Genomic DNA, 12,648 nt, shown 5'->3' with positions numbered 1-12,648 from the left:
ACTTAAGGGATGAAGAGTAGTGATTTTCATGGATTAAGGACCCCAAGACTCAAAAGAAGCAGAGAGATCAGTGCCCCGTGTGAGGATCGAACTCACGACCTTCAGATTATGAGACTGACGCGCTACCTGCTGCGCTAACGAGGCTGAACGGCAATGGGAATTTGCGTGCCACTGCTGGCCACTATACTTGGAAGATGATGCAGGCGGCATTATTTTTTTTCAATTTAGTTTTCTCTATTTTTCCCAAAGAAGGGCAGAAAGTTTTCCCATATGGTCTAGCGGTTAGGATTCCTGGTTTTCACCCAGGCGGCCCGGGTTCGACTCCCGGTATGGGAAACGCAAGACCTTTTAATGACATGTACACTCCTAGTGCTGAAACCTCCAAAGCTGTTTTTCCATTGTAACCTCCAATCATTCCCTAGTTGTCAAAGCCAGGAATGCAGACAAGACAGGTCAAGCTGAGTCGGGAACAGGAAATCAAATAATATCAGAAACAGGGGCAGCTGAAGATCATCCAGCAACTAATGGCTCATGCTGCTTGCTTTAAATAGACCACTGGGCACCAGAATCTGTCACGCATTGTGTGCGCTTTGGCGTACGCACATGCGCACATGCGCATGTGCACATGAATTCTCCTGGCCGTTCTTGCTCTTCTGCACATTCGCATTGGCAAATTTCTATGTGCCAATCTTCTACGAACCATTCTCTCATACAGACATTATCCTTTTTTTTCACACCTTTGTAAAAGCCCTTTTGAATTCCTCTTTGCTTTTTGCTTTCTGTGTGATGAAACAAAGGGAAGCATGTCACATAGATGGAAAATGCCTCTGTTTTTCCAGGGTGAGTAGACATTGTATCTTGCAAGGTCTGTTAGATGCAGAGTTAAAGATTTCAGCTGGGTGGAATATTTAGGAGGGCAAAAGAGCATTGAAAGCTTGAGCTGCCGCTCACTTTTCCATCCATGTGGCTTCTTGGAAAACTTAAGGGATGAAGAGTAGTGATTTTCATGGATTAAGGACCCCAAGACTCAAAAGAAGCAGAGAGATCAGTGCCCCGTGTGAGGATCGAACTCACGACCTTCAGATTATGAGACTGACGCGCTACCTGCTGCGCTAACGAGGCTGAACGGCAATGGGAATTTGCGTGCCACTGCTGGCCACTATACTTGGAAGATGATGCAGGCGGCATTATTTTTTTTCAATTTAGTTTTCTCTATTTTTCCCAAAGAAGGGCAGAAAGTTTTCCCATATGGTCTAGCGGTTAGGATTCCTGGTTTTCACCCAGGCGGCCCGGGTTCGACTCCCGGTATGGGAAACGCAAGACCTTTTAATGACATGTACACTCCTAGTGCTGAAACCTCCAAAGCTGTTTTTCCATTGTAACCTCCAATCATTCCCTAGTTGTCAAAGCCAGGAATGCAGACAAGACAGGTCAAGCTGAGTCGGGAACAGGAAATCAAATAATATCAGAAACAGGGGCAGCTGAAGATCATCCAGCAACTAATGGCTCATGCTGCTTGCTTTAAATAGACCACTGGGCACCAGAATCTGTCACGCATTGTGTGCGCTTTGGCGTACGCACATGCGCATGTGCACATGAATTCTCCTGGCCGTTCTTGCTCTTCTGCACATTCGCATTGGCAAATTTCTATGTGCCAATCTTCTACGAACCATTCTCTCATACAGACATTATCCTTTTTTTTCACACCTTTGTAAAAGCCCTTTTGAATTCCTCTTTGCTTTTTGCTTTCTGTGTGATGAAACAAAGGGAAGCATGTCACATAGATGGAAAATGCCTCTGTTTTTCCAGGGTGAGTAGACATTGTATCTTGCAAGGTCTGTTAGATGCAGAGTTAAAGATTTCAGCTGGGTGGAATATTTAGGAGGGCAAAAGAGCATTGAAAGCTTGAGCTGCCGCTCACTTTTCCATCCTTGTGGCTTCTTGGAAAACTTAAGGGATGAAGAGTAGTGATTTTCATGGATTAAGGACCCCAAGACTCAAAAGAAGCAGAGAGATCAGTGCCCCGTGTGAGGATCGAACTCACGACCTTCAGATTATGAGACTGACGCGCTACCTGCTGCGCTAACGAGGCTGAACGGCAATGGGAATTTGCGTGCCACTGCTGGCCACTATACTTGGAAGATGATGCAGGCGGCATTATTTTTTTTCAATTTAGTTTTCTCTATTTTTCCCAAAGAAGGGCAGAAAGTTTTCCCATATGGTCTAGCGGTTAGGATTCCTGGTTTTCACCCAGGTGGCCCGGGTTTGACTCCCGGTATGGGAAACGCAAGACCTTTTAATGACATGTACACTCCTAGTGCTGAAACCTCCAAAGCTGTTTTTCCATTGTAACCTCCAATCATTCCCTAGTTGTCAAAGCCAGGAATGCAGACAAGACAGGTCAAGCTGAGTCGGGAACAGGAAATCAAATAATATCAGAAACAGGGGCAGCTGAAGATCATCCAGCAACTAATGGCTCATGCTGCTTGCTTTAAATAGGCCACTGGGCACCAGAATCTGTCACGCATTGTGTGCGCTTTGGCGTACGCACATGCGCATGTGCACATGAATTCTCCTGGCCGTTCTTGCTCTTCTGCACATTCGCATTGGCAAATTTCTATGTGCCAATCTTCTACGAACCATTCTCTCATACAGACATTATCCTTTTTTTTCACACCTTTGTAAAAGCCCTTTTGAATTCCTCTTTGCTTTTTGCTTTCTGTGTGATGAAACAAAGGGAAGCATGTCACATAGATGGAAAATGCCTCTGTTTTTCCAGGGTGAGTAGACATTGTATCTTGCAAGGTCTGTTAGATGCAGAGTTAAAGATTTCAGCTGGGTGGAATATTTAGGAGGGCAAAAGAGCATTGAAAGCTTGAGCTGCCGCTCACTTTTCCATCCATGTGGCTTCTTGGAAAACTTAAGGGATGAAGAGTAGTGATTTTCATGGATTAAGGACCCCAAGACTCAAAAGAAGCAGAGAGATCAGTGCCCCGTGTGAGGATCGAACTCACGACCTTCAGATTATGAGACTGACGCGCTACCTGCTGCGCTAACGAGGCTGAACGGCAATGGGAATTTGCGTGCCACTGCTGGCCACTATACTTGGAAGATGATGCAGGCGGCATTATTTTTTTTCAATTTAGTTTTCTCTATTTTTCCCAAAGAAGGGCAGAAAGTTTTCCCATATGGTCTAGCGGTTAGGATTCCTGGTTTTCACCCAGGCGGCCCGGGTTCGACTCCCGGTATGGGAAACGCAAGACCTTTTAATGACATGTACACTCCTAGTGCTGAAACCTCCAAAGCTGTTTTTCCATTGTAACCTCCAATCATTCCCTAGTTGTCAAAGCCAGGAATGCAGACAAGACAGGTCAAGCTGAGTCGGGAACAGGAAATCAAATAATATCAGAAACAGGGGCAGCTGAAGATCATCCAGCAACTAATGGCTCATGCTGCTTGCTTTAAATAGGCCACTGGGCACCAGAATCTGTCACGCATTGTGTGCGCTTTGGCGTACGCACATGCGCATGTGCACATGAATTCTCCTGGCCGTTCTTGCTCTTCTGCACATTCGCATTGGCAAATTTCTATGTGCCAATCTTCTACGAACCATTCTCTCATACAGACATTATCCTTTTTTTTCACACCTTTGTAAAAGCCCTTTTGAATTCCTCTTTGCTTTTTGCTTTCTGTGTGATGAAACAAAGGGAAGCATGTCACATAGATGGAAAATGCCTCTGTTTTTCCAGGGTGAGTAGACATTGTATCTTGCAAGGTCTGTTAGATGCAGAGTTAAAGATTTCAGCTGGGTGGAATATTTAGGAGGGCAAAAGAGCATTGAAAGCTTGAGCTGCCGCTCACTTTTCCATCCATGTAGCTTCTTGGAAAACTTAAGGGATGAAGAGTAGTGATTTTCATGGATTAAGGACCCCAAGACTCAAAAGAAGCAGAGAGATCAGTGCCCCGTGTGAGGATCGAACTCACGACCTTCAGATTATGAGACTGACGCGCTACCTGCTGCGCTAACGAGGCTGAACGGCAATGGGAATTTGCGTGCCACTGCTGGCCACTATACTTGGAAGATGATGCAGGCGGCATTATTTTTTTTCAATTTAGTTTTCTCTATTTTTCCCAAAGAAGGGCAGAAAGTTTTCCCATATGGTCTAGCGGTTAGGATTCCTGGTTTTCACCCAGGCGGCCCGGGTTCGACTCCCGGTATGGGAAACGCAAGACCTTTTAATGACATGTACACTCCTAGTGCTGAAACCTCCAAAGCTGTTTTTCCATTGTAACCTCCAATCATTCCCTAGTTGTCAAAGCCAGGAATGCAGACAAGACAGGTCAAGCTGAGTCGGGAACAGGAAATCAAATAATATCAGAAACAGGGGCAGCTGAAGATCATCCAGCAACTAATGGCTCATGCTGCTTGCTTTAAATAGACCACTGGGCACCAGAATCTGTCACGCATTGTGTGCGCTTTGGCATACGCACATGCGCACATGCGCATGTGCACATGAATTCTCCTGGCCGTTCTTGCTCTTCTGCACATTCGCATTGGCAAATTTCTATGTGCCAATCTTCTACGAACCATTCTCTCATACAGACATTATCCTTTTTTTTCACACCTTTGTAAAAGCCCTTTTGAATTCCTCTTTGCTTTTTGCTTTCTGTGTGATGAAACAAAGGGAAGCATGTCACATAGATGGAAAATGCCTCTGTTTTTCCAGGGTGAGTAGACATTGTATCTTGCAAGGTCTGTTAGATGCAGAGTTAAAGATTTCAGCTGGGTGGAATATTTAGGAGGGCAAAAGAGCATTGAAAGCTTGAGCTGCCGCTCACTTTTCCATCCATGTGGCTTCTTGGAAAACTTAAGGGATGAAGAGTAGTGATTTTCATGGATTAAGGACCCCAAGACTCAAAAGAAGCAGAGAGATCAGTGCCCCGTGTGAGGATCGAACTCACGACCTTCAGATTATGAGACTGACGCGCTACCTGCTGCGCTAACGAGGCTGAACGGCAATGGGAATTTGCGTGCCACTGCTGGCCACTATACTTGGAAGATGATGCAGGCGGCATTATTTTTTTTCAATTTAGTTTTCTCTATTTTTCCCAAAGAAGGGCAGAAAGTTTTCCCATATGGTCTAGCGGTTAGGATTCCTGGTTTTCACCCAGGCGGCCCGGGTTCGACTCCCGGTATGGGAAACGCAAGACCTTTTAATGACATGTACACTCCTAGTGCTGAAACCTCCAAAGCTGTTTTTCCATTGTAACCTCCAATCATTCCCTAGTTGTCAAAGCCAGGAATGCAGACAAGACAGGTCAAGCTGAGTCGGGAACAGGAAATCAAATAATATCAGAAACAGGGGCAGCTGAAGATCATCCAGCAACTAATGGCTCATGCTGCTTGCTTTAAATAGACCACTGGGCACCAGAATCTGTCACGCATTGTGTGCGCTTTGGCGTACGCACATGCGCATGTGCACATGAATTCTCCTGGCCGTTCTTGCTCTTCTGCACATTCGCATTGGCAAATTTCTATGTGCCAATCTTCTACGAACCATTCTCTCATACAGACATTATCCTTTTTTTTCACACCTTTGTAAAAGCCCTTTTGAATTCCTCTTTGCTTTTTGCTTTCTGTGTGATGAAACAAAGGGAAGCATGTCACATAGATGGAAAATGCCTCTGTTTTTCCAGGGTGAGTAGACATTGTATCTTGCAAGGTCTGTTAGATGCAGAGTTAAAGATTTCAGCTGGGTGGAATATTTAGGAGGGCAAAAGAGCATTGAAAGCTTGAGCTGCCGCTCACTTTTCCATCCATGTGGCTTCTTGGAAAACTTAAGGGATGAAGAGTAGTGATTTTCATGGATTAAGGACCCCAAGACTCAAAAGAAGCAGAGAGATCAGTGCCCCGTGTGAGGATCGAACTCACGACCTTCAGATTATGAGACTGACGCGCTACCTGCTGCGCTAACGAGGCTGAACGGCAATGGGAATTTGCGTGCCACTGCTGGCCACTATACTTGGAAGATGATGCAGGCGGCATTATTTTTTTTCAATTTAGTTTTCTCTATTTTTCCCAAAGAAGGGCAGAAAGTTTTCCCATATGGTCTAGCGGTTAGGATTCCTGGTTTTCACCCAGGCGGCCCGGGTTCGACTCCCGGTATGGGAAACGCAAGACCTTTTAATGACATGTACACTCCTAGTGCTGAAACCTCCAAAGCTGTTTTTCCATTGTAACCTCCAATCATTCCCTAGTTGTCAAAGCCAGGAATGCAGACAAGACAGGTCAAGCTGAGTCGGGAACAGGAAATCAAATAATATCAGAAACAGGGGCAGCTGAAGATCATCCAGCAACTAATGGCTCATGCTGCTTGCTTTAAATAGGCCACTGGGCACCAGAATCTGTCACGCATTGTGTGCGCTTTGGCGTACGCACATGCGCATGTGCACATGAATTCTCCTGGCCGTTCTTGCTCTTCTGCACATTCGCATTGGCAAATTTCTATGTGCCAATCTTCTACGAACCATTCTCTCATACAGACATTATCCTTTTTTTTCACACCTTTGTAAAAGCCCTTTTGAATTCCTCTTTGCTTTTTGCTTTCTGTGTGATGAAACAAAGGGAAGCATGTCACATAGATGGAAAATGCCTCTGTTTTTCCAGGGTGAGTAGACATTGTATCTTGCAAGGTCTGTTAGATGCAGAGTTAAAGATTTCAGCTGGGTGGAATATTTAGGAGGGCAAAAGAGCATTGAAAGCTTGAGCTGCCGCTCACTTTTCCATCCATGTAGCTTCTTGGAAAACTTAAGGGATGAAGAGTAGTGATTTTCATGGATTAAGGACCCCAAGACTCAAAAGAAGCAGAGAGATCAGTGCCCCGTGTGAGGATCGAACTCACAACCTTCAGATTATGAGACTGACGCGCTACCTGCTGCGCTAACGAGGCTGAACGGCAATGGGAATTTGCGTGCCACTGCTGGCCACTATACTTGGAAGATGATGCAGGCGGCATTATTTTTTTTCAATTTAGTTTTCTCTATTTTTCCCAAAGAAGGGCAGAAAGTTTTCCCATATGGTCTAGCGGTTAGGATTCCTGGTTTTCACCCAGGCGGCCCGGGGTCGACTCCCGGTATGGGAAACGCAAGACCTTTTAATGACATGTACACTCCTAGTGCTGAAACCTCCAAAGCTGTTTTTCCATTGTAACCTCCAATCATTCCCTAGTTGTCAAAGCCAGGAATGCAGACAAGACAGGTCAAGCTGAGTCGGGAACAGGAAATCAAATAATATCAGAAACAGGGGCAGCTGAAGATCATCCAGCAACTAATGGCTCATGCTGCTTGCTTTAAATAGACCACTGGGCACCAGAATCTGTCACGCATTGTGTGCGCTTTGGCGTACGCACATGCGCACATGCGCATGTGCACATGAATTCTCCTGGCCGTTCTTGCTCTTCTGCACATTCGCATTGGCAAATTTCTATGTGCCAATCTTCTACGAACCATTCTCTCATACAGACATTATCCTTTTTTTTCACACCTTTGTAAAAGCCCTTTTGAATTCCTCTTTGCTTTTTGCTTTCTGTGTGATGAAACAAAGGGAAGCATGTCACATAGATGGAAAATGCCTCTGTTTTTCCAGGGTGAGTAGACATTGTATCTTGCAAGGTCTGTTAGATGCAGAGTTAAAGATTTCAGCTGGGTGGAATATTTAGGAGGGCAAAAGAGCATTGAAAGCTTGAGCTGCCGCTCACTTTTCCATCCATGTGGCTTCTTGGAAAACTTAAGGGATGAAGAGTAGTGATTTTCATGGATTAAGGACCCCAAGACTCAAAAGAAGCAGAGAGATCAGTGCCCCGTGTGAGGATCGAACTCACGACCTTCAGATTATGAGACTGACGCGCTACCTGCTGCGCTAACGAGGCTGAACGGCAATGGGAATTTGCGTGCCACTGCTGGCCACTATACTTGGAAGATGATGCAGGCGGCATTATTTTTTTTCAATTTAGTTTTCTCTATTTTTCCCAAAGAAGGGCAGAAAGTTTTCCCATATGGTCTAGCGGTTAGGATTCCTGGTTTTCACCCAGGCGGCCCGGGTTCGACTCCCGGTATGGGAAACGCAAGACCTTTTAATGACATGTACACTCCTAGTGCTGAAACCTCCAAAGCTGTTTTTCCATTGTAACCTCCAATCATTCCCTAGTTGTCAAAGCCAGGAATGCAGACAAGACAGGTCAAGCTGAGTCGGGAACAGGAAATCAAATAATATCAGAAACAGGGGCAGCTGAAGATCATCCAGCAACTAATGGCTCATGCTGCTTGCTTTAAATAGGCCACTGGGCACCAGAATCTGTCACGCATTGTGTGCGCTTTGGCGTACGCACATGCGCACATGCGCATGTGCACATGAATTCTCCTGGCCGTTCTTGCTCTTCTGCACATTCGCATTGGCAAATTTCTATGTGCCAATCTTCTACGAACCATTCTCTCATACAGACATTATCCTTTTTTTTCACACCTTTGTAAAAGCCCTTTTGAATTCCTCTTTGCTTTTTGCTTTCTGTGTGATGAAACAAAGGGAAGCATGTCACATAGATGGAAAATGCCTCTGTTTTTCCAGGGTGAGTAGACATTGTATCTTGCAAGGTCTGTTAGATGCAGAGTTAAAGATTTCAGCTGGGTGGAATATTTAGGAGGGCAAAAGAGCATTGAAAGCTTGAGCTGCCGCTCACTTTTCCATCCATGTGGCTTCTTGGAAAACTTAAGGGATGAAGAGTAGTGATTTTCATGGATTAAGGACCCCAAGACTCAAAAGAAGCAGAGAGATCAGTGCCCCGTGTGAGGATCGAACTCACGACCTTCAGATTATGAGACTGACGCGCTACCTGCTGCGCTAACGAGGCTGAACGGCAATGGGAATTTGCGTGCCACTGCTGGCCACTATACTTGGAAGATGATGCAGGCGGCATTATTTTTTTTCAATTTAGTTTTCTCTATTTTTCCCAAAGAAGGGCAGAAAGTTTTCCCATATGGTCTAGCGGTTAGGATTCCTGGTTTTCACCCAGGCGGCCCGGGTTCGACTCCCGGTATGGGAAACGCAAGACCTTTTAATGACATGTACACTCCTAGTGCTGAAACCTCCAAAGCTGTTTTTCCATTGTAACCTCCAATCATTCCCTAGTTGTCAAAGCCAGGAATGCAGACAAGACAGGTCAAGCTGAGTCGGGAACAGGAAATCAAATAATATCAGAAACAGGGGCAGCTGAAGATCATCCAGCAACTAATGGCTCATGCTGCTTGCTTTAAATAGGCCACTGGGCACCAGAATCTGTCACGCATTGTGTGCGCTTTGGCGTACGCACATGCGCACATGCGCATGTGCACATGAATTCTCCTGGCCGTTCTTGCTCTTCTGCACATTCGCATTGGCAAATTTCTATGTGCCAATCTTCTACGAACCATTCTCTCATACAGACATTATCCTTTTTTTTCACACCTTTGTAAAAGCCCTTTTGAATTCCTCTTTGCTTTTTGCTTTCTGTGTGATGAAACAAAGGGAAGCATGTCACATAGATGGAAAATGCCTCTGTTTTTCCAGGGTGAGTAGACATTGTATCTTGCAAGGTCTGTTAGATGCAGAGTTAAAGATTTCAGCTGGGTGGAATATTTAGGAGGGCAAAAGAGCATTGAAAGCTTGAGCTGCCGCTCACTTTTCCATCCATGTGGCTTCTTGGAAAACTTAAGGGATGAAGAGTAGTGATTTTCATGGATTAAGGACCCCAAGACTCAAAAGAAGCAGAGAGATCAGTGCCCCGTGTGAGGATCGAACTCACGACCTTCAGATTATGAGACTGACGCGCTACCTGCTGCGCTAACGAGGCTGAACGGCAATGGGAATTTGCGTGCCACTGCTGGCCACTATACTTGGAAGATGATGCAGGCGGCATTATTTTTTTTCAATTTAGTTTTCTCTATTTTTCCCAAAGAAGGGCAGAAAGTTTTCCCATATGGTCTAGCGGTTAGGATTCCTGGTTTTCACCCAGGCGGCCCGGGTTCGACTCCCGGTATGGGAAACGCAAGACCTTTTAATGACATGTACACTCCTAGTGCTGAAACCTCCAAAGCTGTTTTTCCATTGTAACCTCCAATCATTCCCTAGTTGTCAAAGCCAGGAATGCAGACAAGACAGGTCAAGCTGAGTCGGGAACAGGAAATCAAATAATATCAGAAACAGGGGCAGCTGAAGATCATCCAGCAACTAATGGCTCATGCTGCTTGCTTTAAATAGGCCACTGGGCACCAGAATCTGTCACGCATTGTGTGCGCTTTGGCGTACGCACATGCGCATGTGCACATGAATTCTCCTGGCCGTTCTTGCTCTTCTGCACATTCGCATTGGCAAATTTCTATGTGCCAATCTTCTACGAACCATTCTCTCATACAGACATTATCCTTTTTTTTCACACCTTTGTAAAAGCCCTTTTGAATTCCTCTTTGCTTTTTGCTTTCTGTGTGATGAAACAAAGGGAAGCATGTCACATAGATGGAAAATGCCTCTGTTTTTCCAGGGTGAGTAGACATTGTATCTTGCAAGGTCTGTTAGATGCAGAGTTAAAGATTTCAGCTGGGTGGAATATTTAGGAGGGCAAAAGAGCATTGAAAGCTTGAGCTGCCGCTCACTTTTCCATCCATGTGGCTTCTTGGAAAACTTAAGGGATGAAGAGTAGTGATTTTCATGGATTAAGGACCCCAAGACTCAAAAGAAGCAGAGAGATCAGTGCCCCGTGTGAGGATCGAACTCACGACCTTCAGATTATGAGACTGACGCGCTACCTGCTGCGCTAACGAGGCTGAACGGCAATGGGAATTTGCGTGCCACTGCTGGCCACTATACTTGGAAGATGATGCAGGCGGCATTATTTTTTTTCAATTTAGTTTTCTCTATTTTTCCCAAAGAAGGGCAGAAAGTTTTCCCATATGGTCTAGCGGTTAGGATTCCTGGTTTTCACCCAGGCGGCCCGGGTTCGACTCCCGGTATGGGAAACGCAAGACCTTTTAATGACATGTACACTCCTAGTGCTGAAACCTCCAAAGCTGTTTTTCCATTGTAACCTCCAATCATTCCCTAGTTGTCAAAGCCAGGAATGCAGACAAGACAGGTCAAGCTGAGTCGGGAACAGGAAATCAAATAATATCAGAAACAGGGGCAGCTGAAGATCATCCAGCAACTAATGGCTCATGCTGCTTGCTTTAAATAGGCCACTGGGCACCAGAATCTGTCACGCATTGTGTGCGCTTTGGCGTACGCACATGCGCACATGCGCTCGTGCACATGAATTCTCCTGGCCGTTCTTGCTCTTCTGCACATTCGCATTGGCAAATTTCTATGTGCCAATCTTCTACGAACCATTCTCTCATACAGACATTATCCTTTTTTTTCACACCTTTGTAAAAGCCCTTTTGAATTCCTCTTTGCTTTTTGCTTTCTGTGTGATGAAACAAAGGGAAGCATGTCACATAGATGGAAAATGCCTCTGTTTTTCCAGGGTGAGTAGACATTGTATCTTGCAAGGTCTGTTAGATGCAGAGTTAAAGATTTCAGCTGGGTGGAATATTTAGGAGGGCAAAAGAGCATTGAAAGCTTGAGCTGCCGCTCACTTTTCCATCCATGTGGCTTCTTGGAAAACTTAAGGGATGAAGAGTAGTGATTTTCATGGATTAAGGACCCCAAGACTCAAAAGAAGCAGAGAGATCAGTGCCCCGTGTGAGGATCGAACTCACGACCTTCAGATTATGAGACTGACGCGCTACCTGCTGCGCTAACGAGGCTGAACGGCAATGGGAATTTGCGTGCCACTGCTGGCCACTATACTTGGAAGATGATGCAGGCAGCATTATTTTTTTTCAATTTAGTTTTCTCTATTTTTCCCAAAGAAGGGCAGAAAGTTTTCCCATATGGTCTAGCGGTTAGGATTCCTGGTTTTCACCCAGGCGGCCCGGGTTCGACTCCCGGTATGGGAAACGCAAGACCTTTTAATGACATGTACACTCCTAGTGCTGAAACCTCCAAAGCTGTTTTTCCATTGTAACCTCCAATCATTCCCTAGTTGTCAAAGCCAGGAATGCAGACAAGACAGGTCAAGCTGAGTCGGGAACAGGAAATCAAATAATATCAGAAACAGGGGCAGCTGAAGATCATCCAGCAACTAATGGCTCATGCTGCTTGCTTTAAATAGGCCACTGGGCACCAGAATCTGTCACGCATTGTGTGCGCTTTGGCGTACGCACATGCGCATGTGCACATGAATTCTCCTGGCCGTTCTTGCTCTTCTGCACATTCGCATTGGCAAATTTCTATGTGCCAATCTTCTACGAACCATTCTCTCATACAGACATTATCCTTTTTTTTCACACCTTTGTAAAAGCCCTTTTGAATTCCTCTTTGCTTTTTGCTTTCTGTGTGATGAAACAAAGGGAAGCATGTCACATAGATGGAAAATGCCTCTGTTTTTCCAGGGTGAGTAGACATTGTATCTTGCAAGGTCTGTTAGATGCAGAGTTAAAGATTTCAGCTGGGTGGAATATTTAGGAGGGCAAAAGAGCATTGAAAGCTTGAGCTGCCGCTCACTTTTCCATCCATGTGGC

The 12,648-nt window shown here is 45.3% G+C and overlaps 25 non-coding genes across 25 annotated transcripts; 12 read left to right on the top strand and 13 right to left on the bottom strand.

The window, feature by feature from the left end:
- Nucleotides 1–71: 71 nt before the first annotated feature.
- On the bottom strand, nt 72–144 carry TRNAM-CAU (transfer RNA methionine (anticodon CAU)). Its single transcript has one exon. It is a non-coding gene; the product is annotated as a tRNA-Met (tRNA).
- Nucleotides 145–264: 120 nt separating this feature from the next.
- TRNAE-UUC (transfer RNA glutamic acid (anticodon UUC)) lies at nt 265–336 on the top strand. Its single transcript has one exon. It is a non-coding gene; the product is annotated as a tRNA-Glu (tRNA).
- A 713-nt stretch (nt 337–1,049) lies between these two features.
- On the bottom strand, nt 1,050–1,122 carry TRNAM-CAU (transfer RNA methionine (anticodon CAU)). Its single transcript has one exon. It is a non-coding gene; the product is annotated as a tRNA-Met (tRNA).
- A 120-nt stretch (nt 1,123–1,242) lies between these two features.
- Nucleotides 1,243–1,314, top strand: TRNAE-UUC (transfer RNA glutamic acid (anticodon UUC)). The gene has a single exon. It is a non-coding gene; the product is annotated as a tRNA-Glu (tRNA).
- Nucleotides 1,315–2,019: 705 nt separating this feature from the next.
- On the bottom strand, nt 2,020–2,092 carry TRNAM-CAU (transfer RNA methionine (anticodon CAU)). The gene has a single exon. It is a non-coding gene; the product is annotated as a tRNA-Met (tRNA).
- A 120-nt stretch (nt 2,093–2,212) lies between these two features.
- On the top strand, nt 2,213–2,284 carry TRNAE-UUC (transfer RNA glutamic acid (anticodon UUC)). The gene has a single exon. It is a non-coding gene; the product is annotated as a tRNA-Glu (tRNA).
- A 705-nt stretch (nt 2,285–2,989) lies between these two features.
- On the bottom strand, nt 2,990–3,062 carry TRNAM-CAU (transfer RNA methionine (anticodon CAU)). The gene has a single exon. It is a non-coding gene; the product is annotated as a tRNA-Met (tRNA).
- Nucleotides 3,063–3,182: 120 nt separating this feature from the next.
- On the top strand, nt 3,183–3,254 carry TRNAE-UUC (transfer RNA glutamic acid (anticodon UUC)). Its single transcript has one exon. It is a non-coding gene; the product is annotated as a tRNA-Glu (tRNA).
- Nucleotides 3,255–3,959: 705 nt separating this feature from the next.
- On the bottom strand, nt 3,960–4,032 carry TRNAM-CAU (transfer RNA methionine (anticodon CAU)). Its single transcript has one exon. It is a non-coding gene; the product is annotated as a tRNA-Met (tRNA).
- Nucleotides 4,033–4,152: 120 nt separating this feature from the next.
- On the top strand, nt 4,153–4,224 carry TRNAE-UUC (transfer RNA glutamic acid (anticodon UUC)). The gene has a single exon. It is a non-coding gene; the product is annotated as a tRNA-Glu (tRNA).
- A 713-nt stretch (nt 4,225–4,937) lies between these two features.
- Nucleotides 4,938–5,010, bottom strand: TRNAM-CAU (transfer RNA methionine (anticodon CAU)). Its single transcript has one exon. It is a non-coding gene; the product is annotated as a tRNA-Met (tRNA).
- Nucleotides 5,011–5,130: 120 nt separating this feature from the next.
- TRNAE-UUC (transfer RNA glutamic acid (anticodon UUC)) lies at nt 5,131–5,202 on the top strand. Its single transcript has one exon. It is a non-coding gene; the product is annotated as a tRNA-Glu (tRNA).
- Nucleotides 5,203–5,907: 705 nt separating this feature from the next.
- On the bottom strand, nt 5,908–5,980 carry TRNAM-CAU (transfer RNA methionine (anticodon CAU)). Its single transcript has one exon. It is a non-coding gene; the product is annotated as a tRNA-Met (tRNA).
- A 120-nt stretch (nt 5,981–6,100) lies between these two features.
- On the top strand, nt 6,101–6,172 carry TRNAE-UUC (transfer RNA glutamic acid (anticodon UUC)). Its single transcript has one exon. It is a non-coding gene; the product is annotated as a tRNA-Glu (tRNA).
- Nucleotides 6,173–6,877: 705 nt separating this feature from the next.
- On the bottom strand, nt 6,878–6,950 carry TRNAM-CAU (transfer RNA methionine (anticodon CAU)). The gene has a single exon. It is a non-coding gene; the product is annotated as a tRNA-Met (tRNA).
- Nucleotides 6,951–7,855: 905 nt separating this feature from the next.
- TRNAM-CAU (transfer RNA methionine (anticodon CAU)) lies at nt 7,856–7,928 on the bottom strand. Its single transcript has one exon. It is a non-coding gene; the product is annotated as a tRNA-Met (tRNA).
- Nucleotides 7,929–8,048: 120 nt separating this feature from the next.
- TRNAE-UUC (transfer RNA glutamic acid (anticodon UUC)) lies at nt 8,049–8,120 on the top strand. Its single transcript has one exon. It is a non-coding gene; the product is annotated as a tRNA-Glu (tRNA).
- Nucleotides 8,121–8,833: 713 nt separating this feature from the next.
- TRNAM-CAU (transfer RNA methionine (anticodon CAU)) lies at nt 8,834–8,906 on the bottom strand. Its single transcript has one exon. It is a non-coding gene; the product is annotated as a tRNA-Met (tRNA).
- Nucleotides 8,907–9,026: 120 nt separating this feature from the next.
- TRNAE-UUC (transfer RNA glutamic acid (anticodon UUC)) lies at nt 9,027–9,098 on the top strand. Its single transcript has one exon. It is a non-coding gene; the product is annotated as a tRNA-Glu (tRNA).
- A 713-nt stretch (nt 9,099–9,811) lies between these two features.
- Nucleotides 9,812–9,884, bottom strand: TRNAM-CAU (transfer RNA methionine (anticodon CAU)). The gene has a single exon. It is a non-coding gene; the product is annotated as a tRNA-Met (tRNA).
- A 120-nt stretch (nt 9,885–10,004) lies between these two features.
- Nucleotides 10,005–10,076, top strand: TRNAE-UUC (transfer RNA glutamic acid (anticodon UUC)). The gene has a single exon. It is a non-coding gene; the product is annotated as a tRNA-Glu (tRNA).
- A 705-nt stretch (nt 10,077–10,781) lies between these two features.
- Nucleotides 10,782–10,854, bottom strand: TRNAM-CAU (transfer RNA methionine (anticodon CAU)). Its single transcript has one exon. It is a non-coding gene; the product is annotated as a tRNA-Met (tRNA).
- Nucleotides 10,855–10,974: 120 nt separating this feature from the next.
- On the top strand, nt 10,975–11,046 carry TRNAE-UUC (transfer RNA glutamic acid (anticodon UUC)). Its single transcript has one exon. It is a non-coding gene; the product is annotated as a tRNA-Glu (tRNA).
- A 713-nt stretch (nt 11,047–11,759) lies between these two features.
- TRNAM-CAU (transfer RNA methionine (anticodon CAU)) lies at nt 11,760–11,832 on the bottom strand. Its single transcript has one exon. It is a non-coding gene; the product is annotated as a tRNA-Met (tRNA).
- A 120-nt stretch (nt 11,833–11,952) lies between these two features.
- On the top strand, nt 11,953–12,024 carry TRNAE-UUC (transfer RNA glutamic acid (anticodon UUC)). The gene has a single exon. It is a non-coding gene; the product is annotated as a tRNA-Glu (tRNA).
- Nucleotides 12,025–12,648: the final 624 nt, after the last annotated feature.

Source organism: Aquarana catesbeiana, linkage group LG03 (genome assembly GCF_042186555.1).
Source record: "Aquarana catesbeiana isolate 2022-GZ linkage group LG03, ASM4218655v1, whole genome shotgun sequence".
Classification (NCBI taxonomy): domain Eukaryota; kingdom Metazoa; phylum Chordata; class Amphibia; order Anura; family Ranidae; genus Aquarana; species Aquarana catesbeiana.
This window is presented reverse-complemented; position numbering and strand designations above follow the sequence as displayed.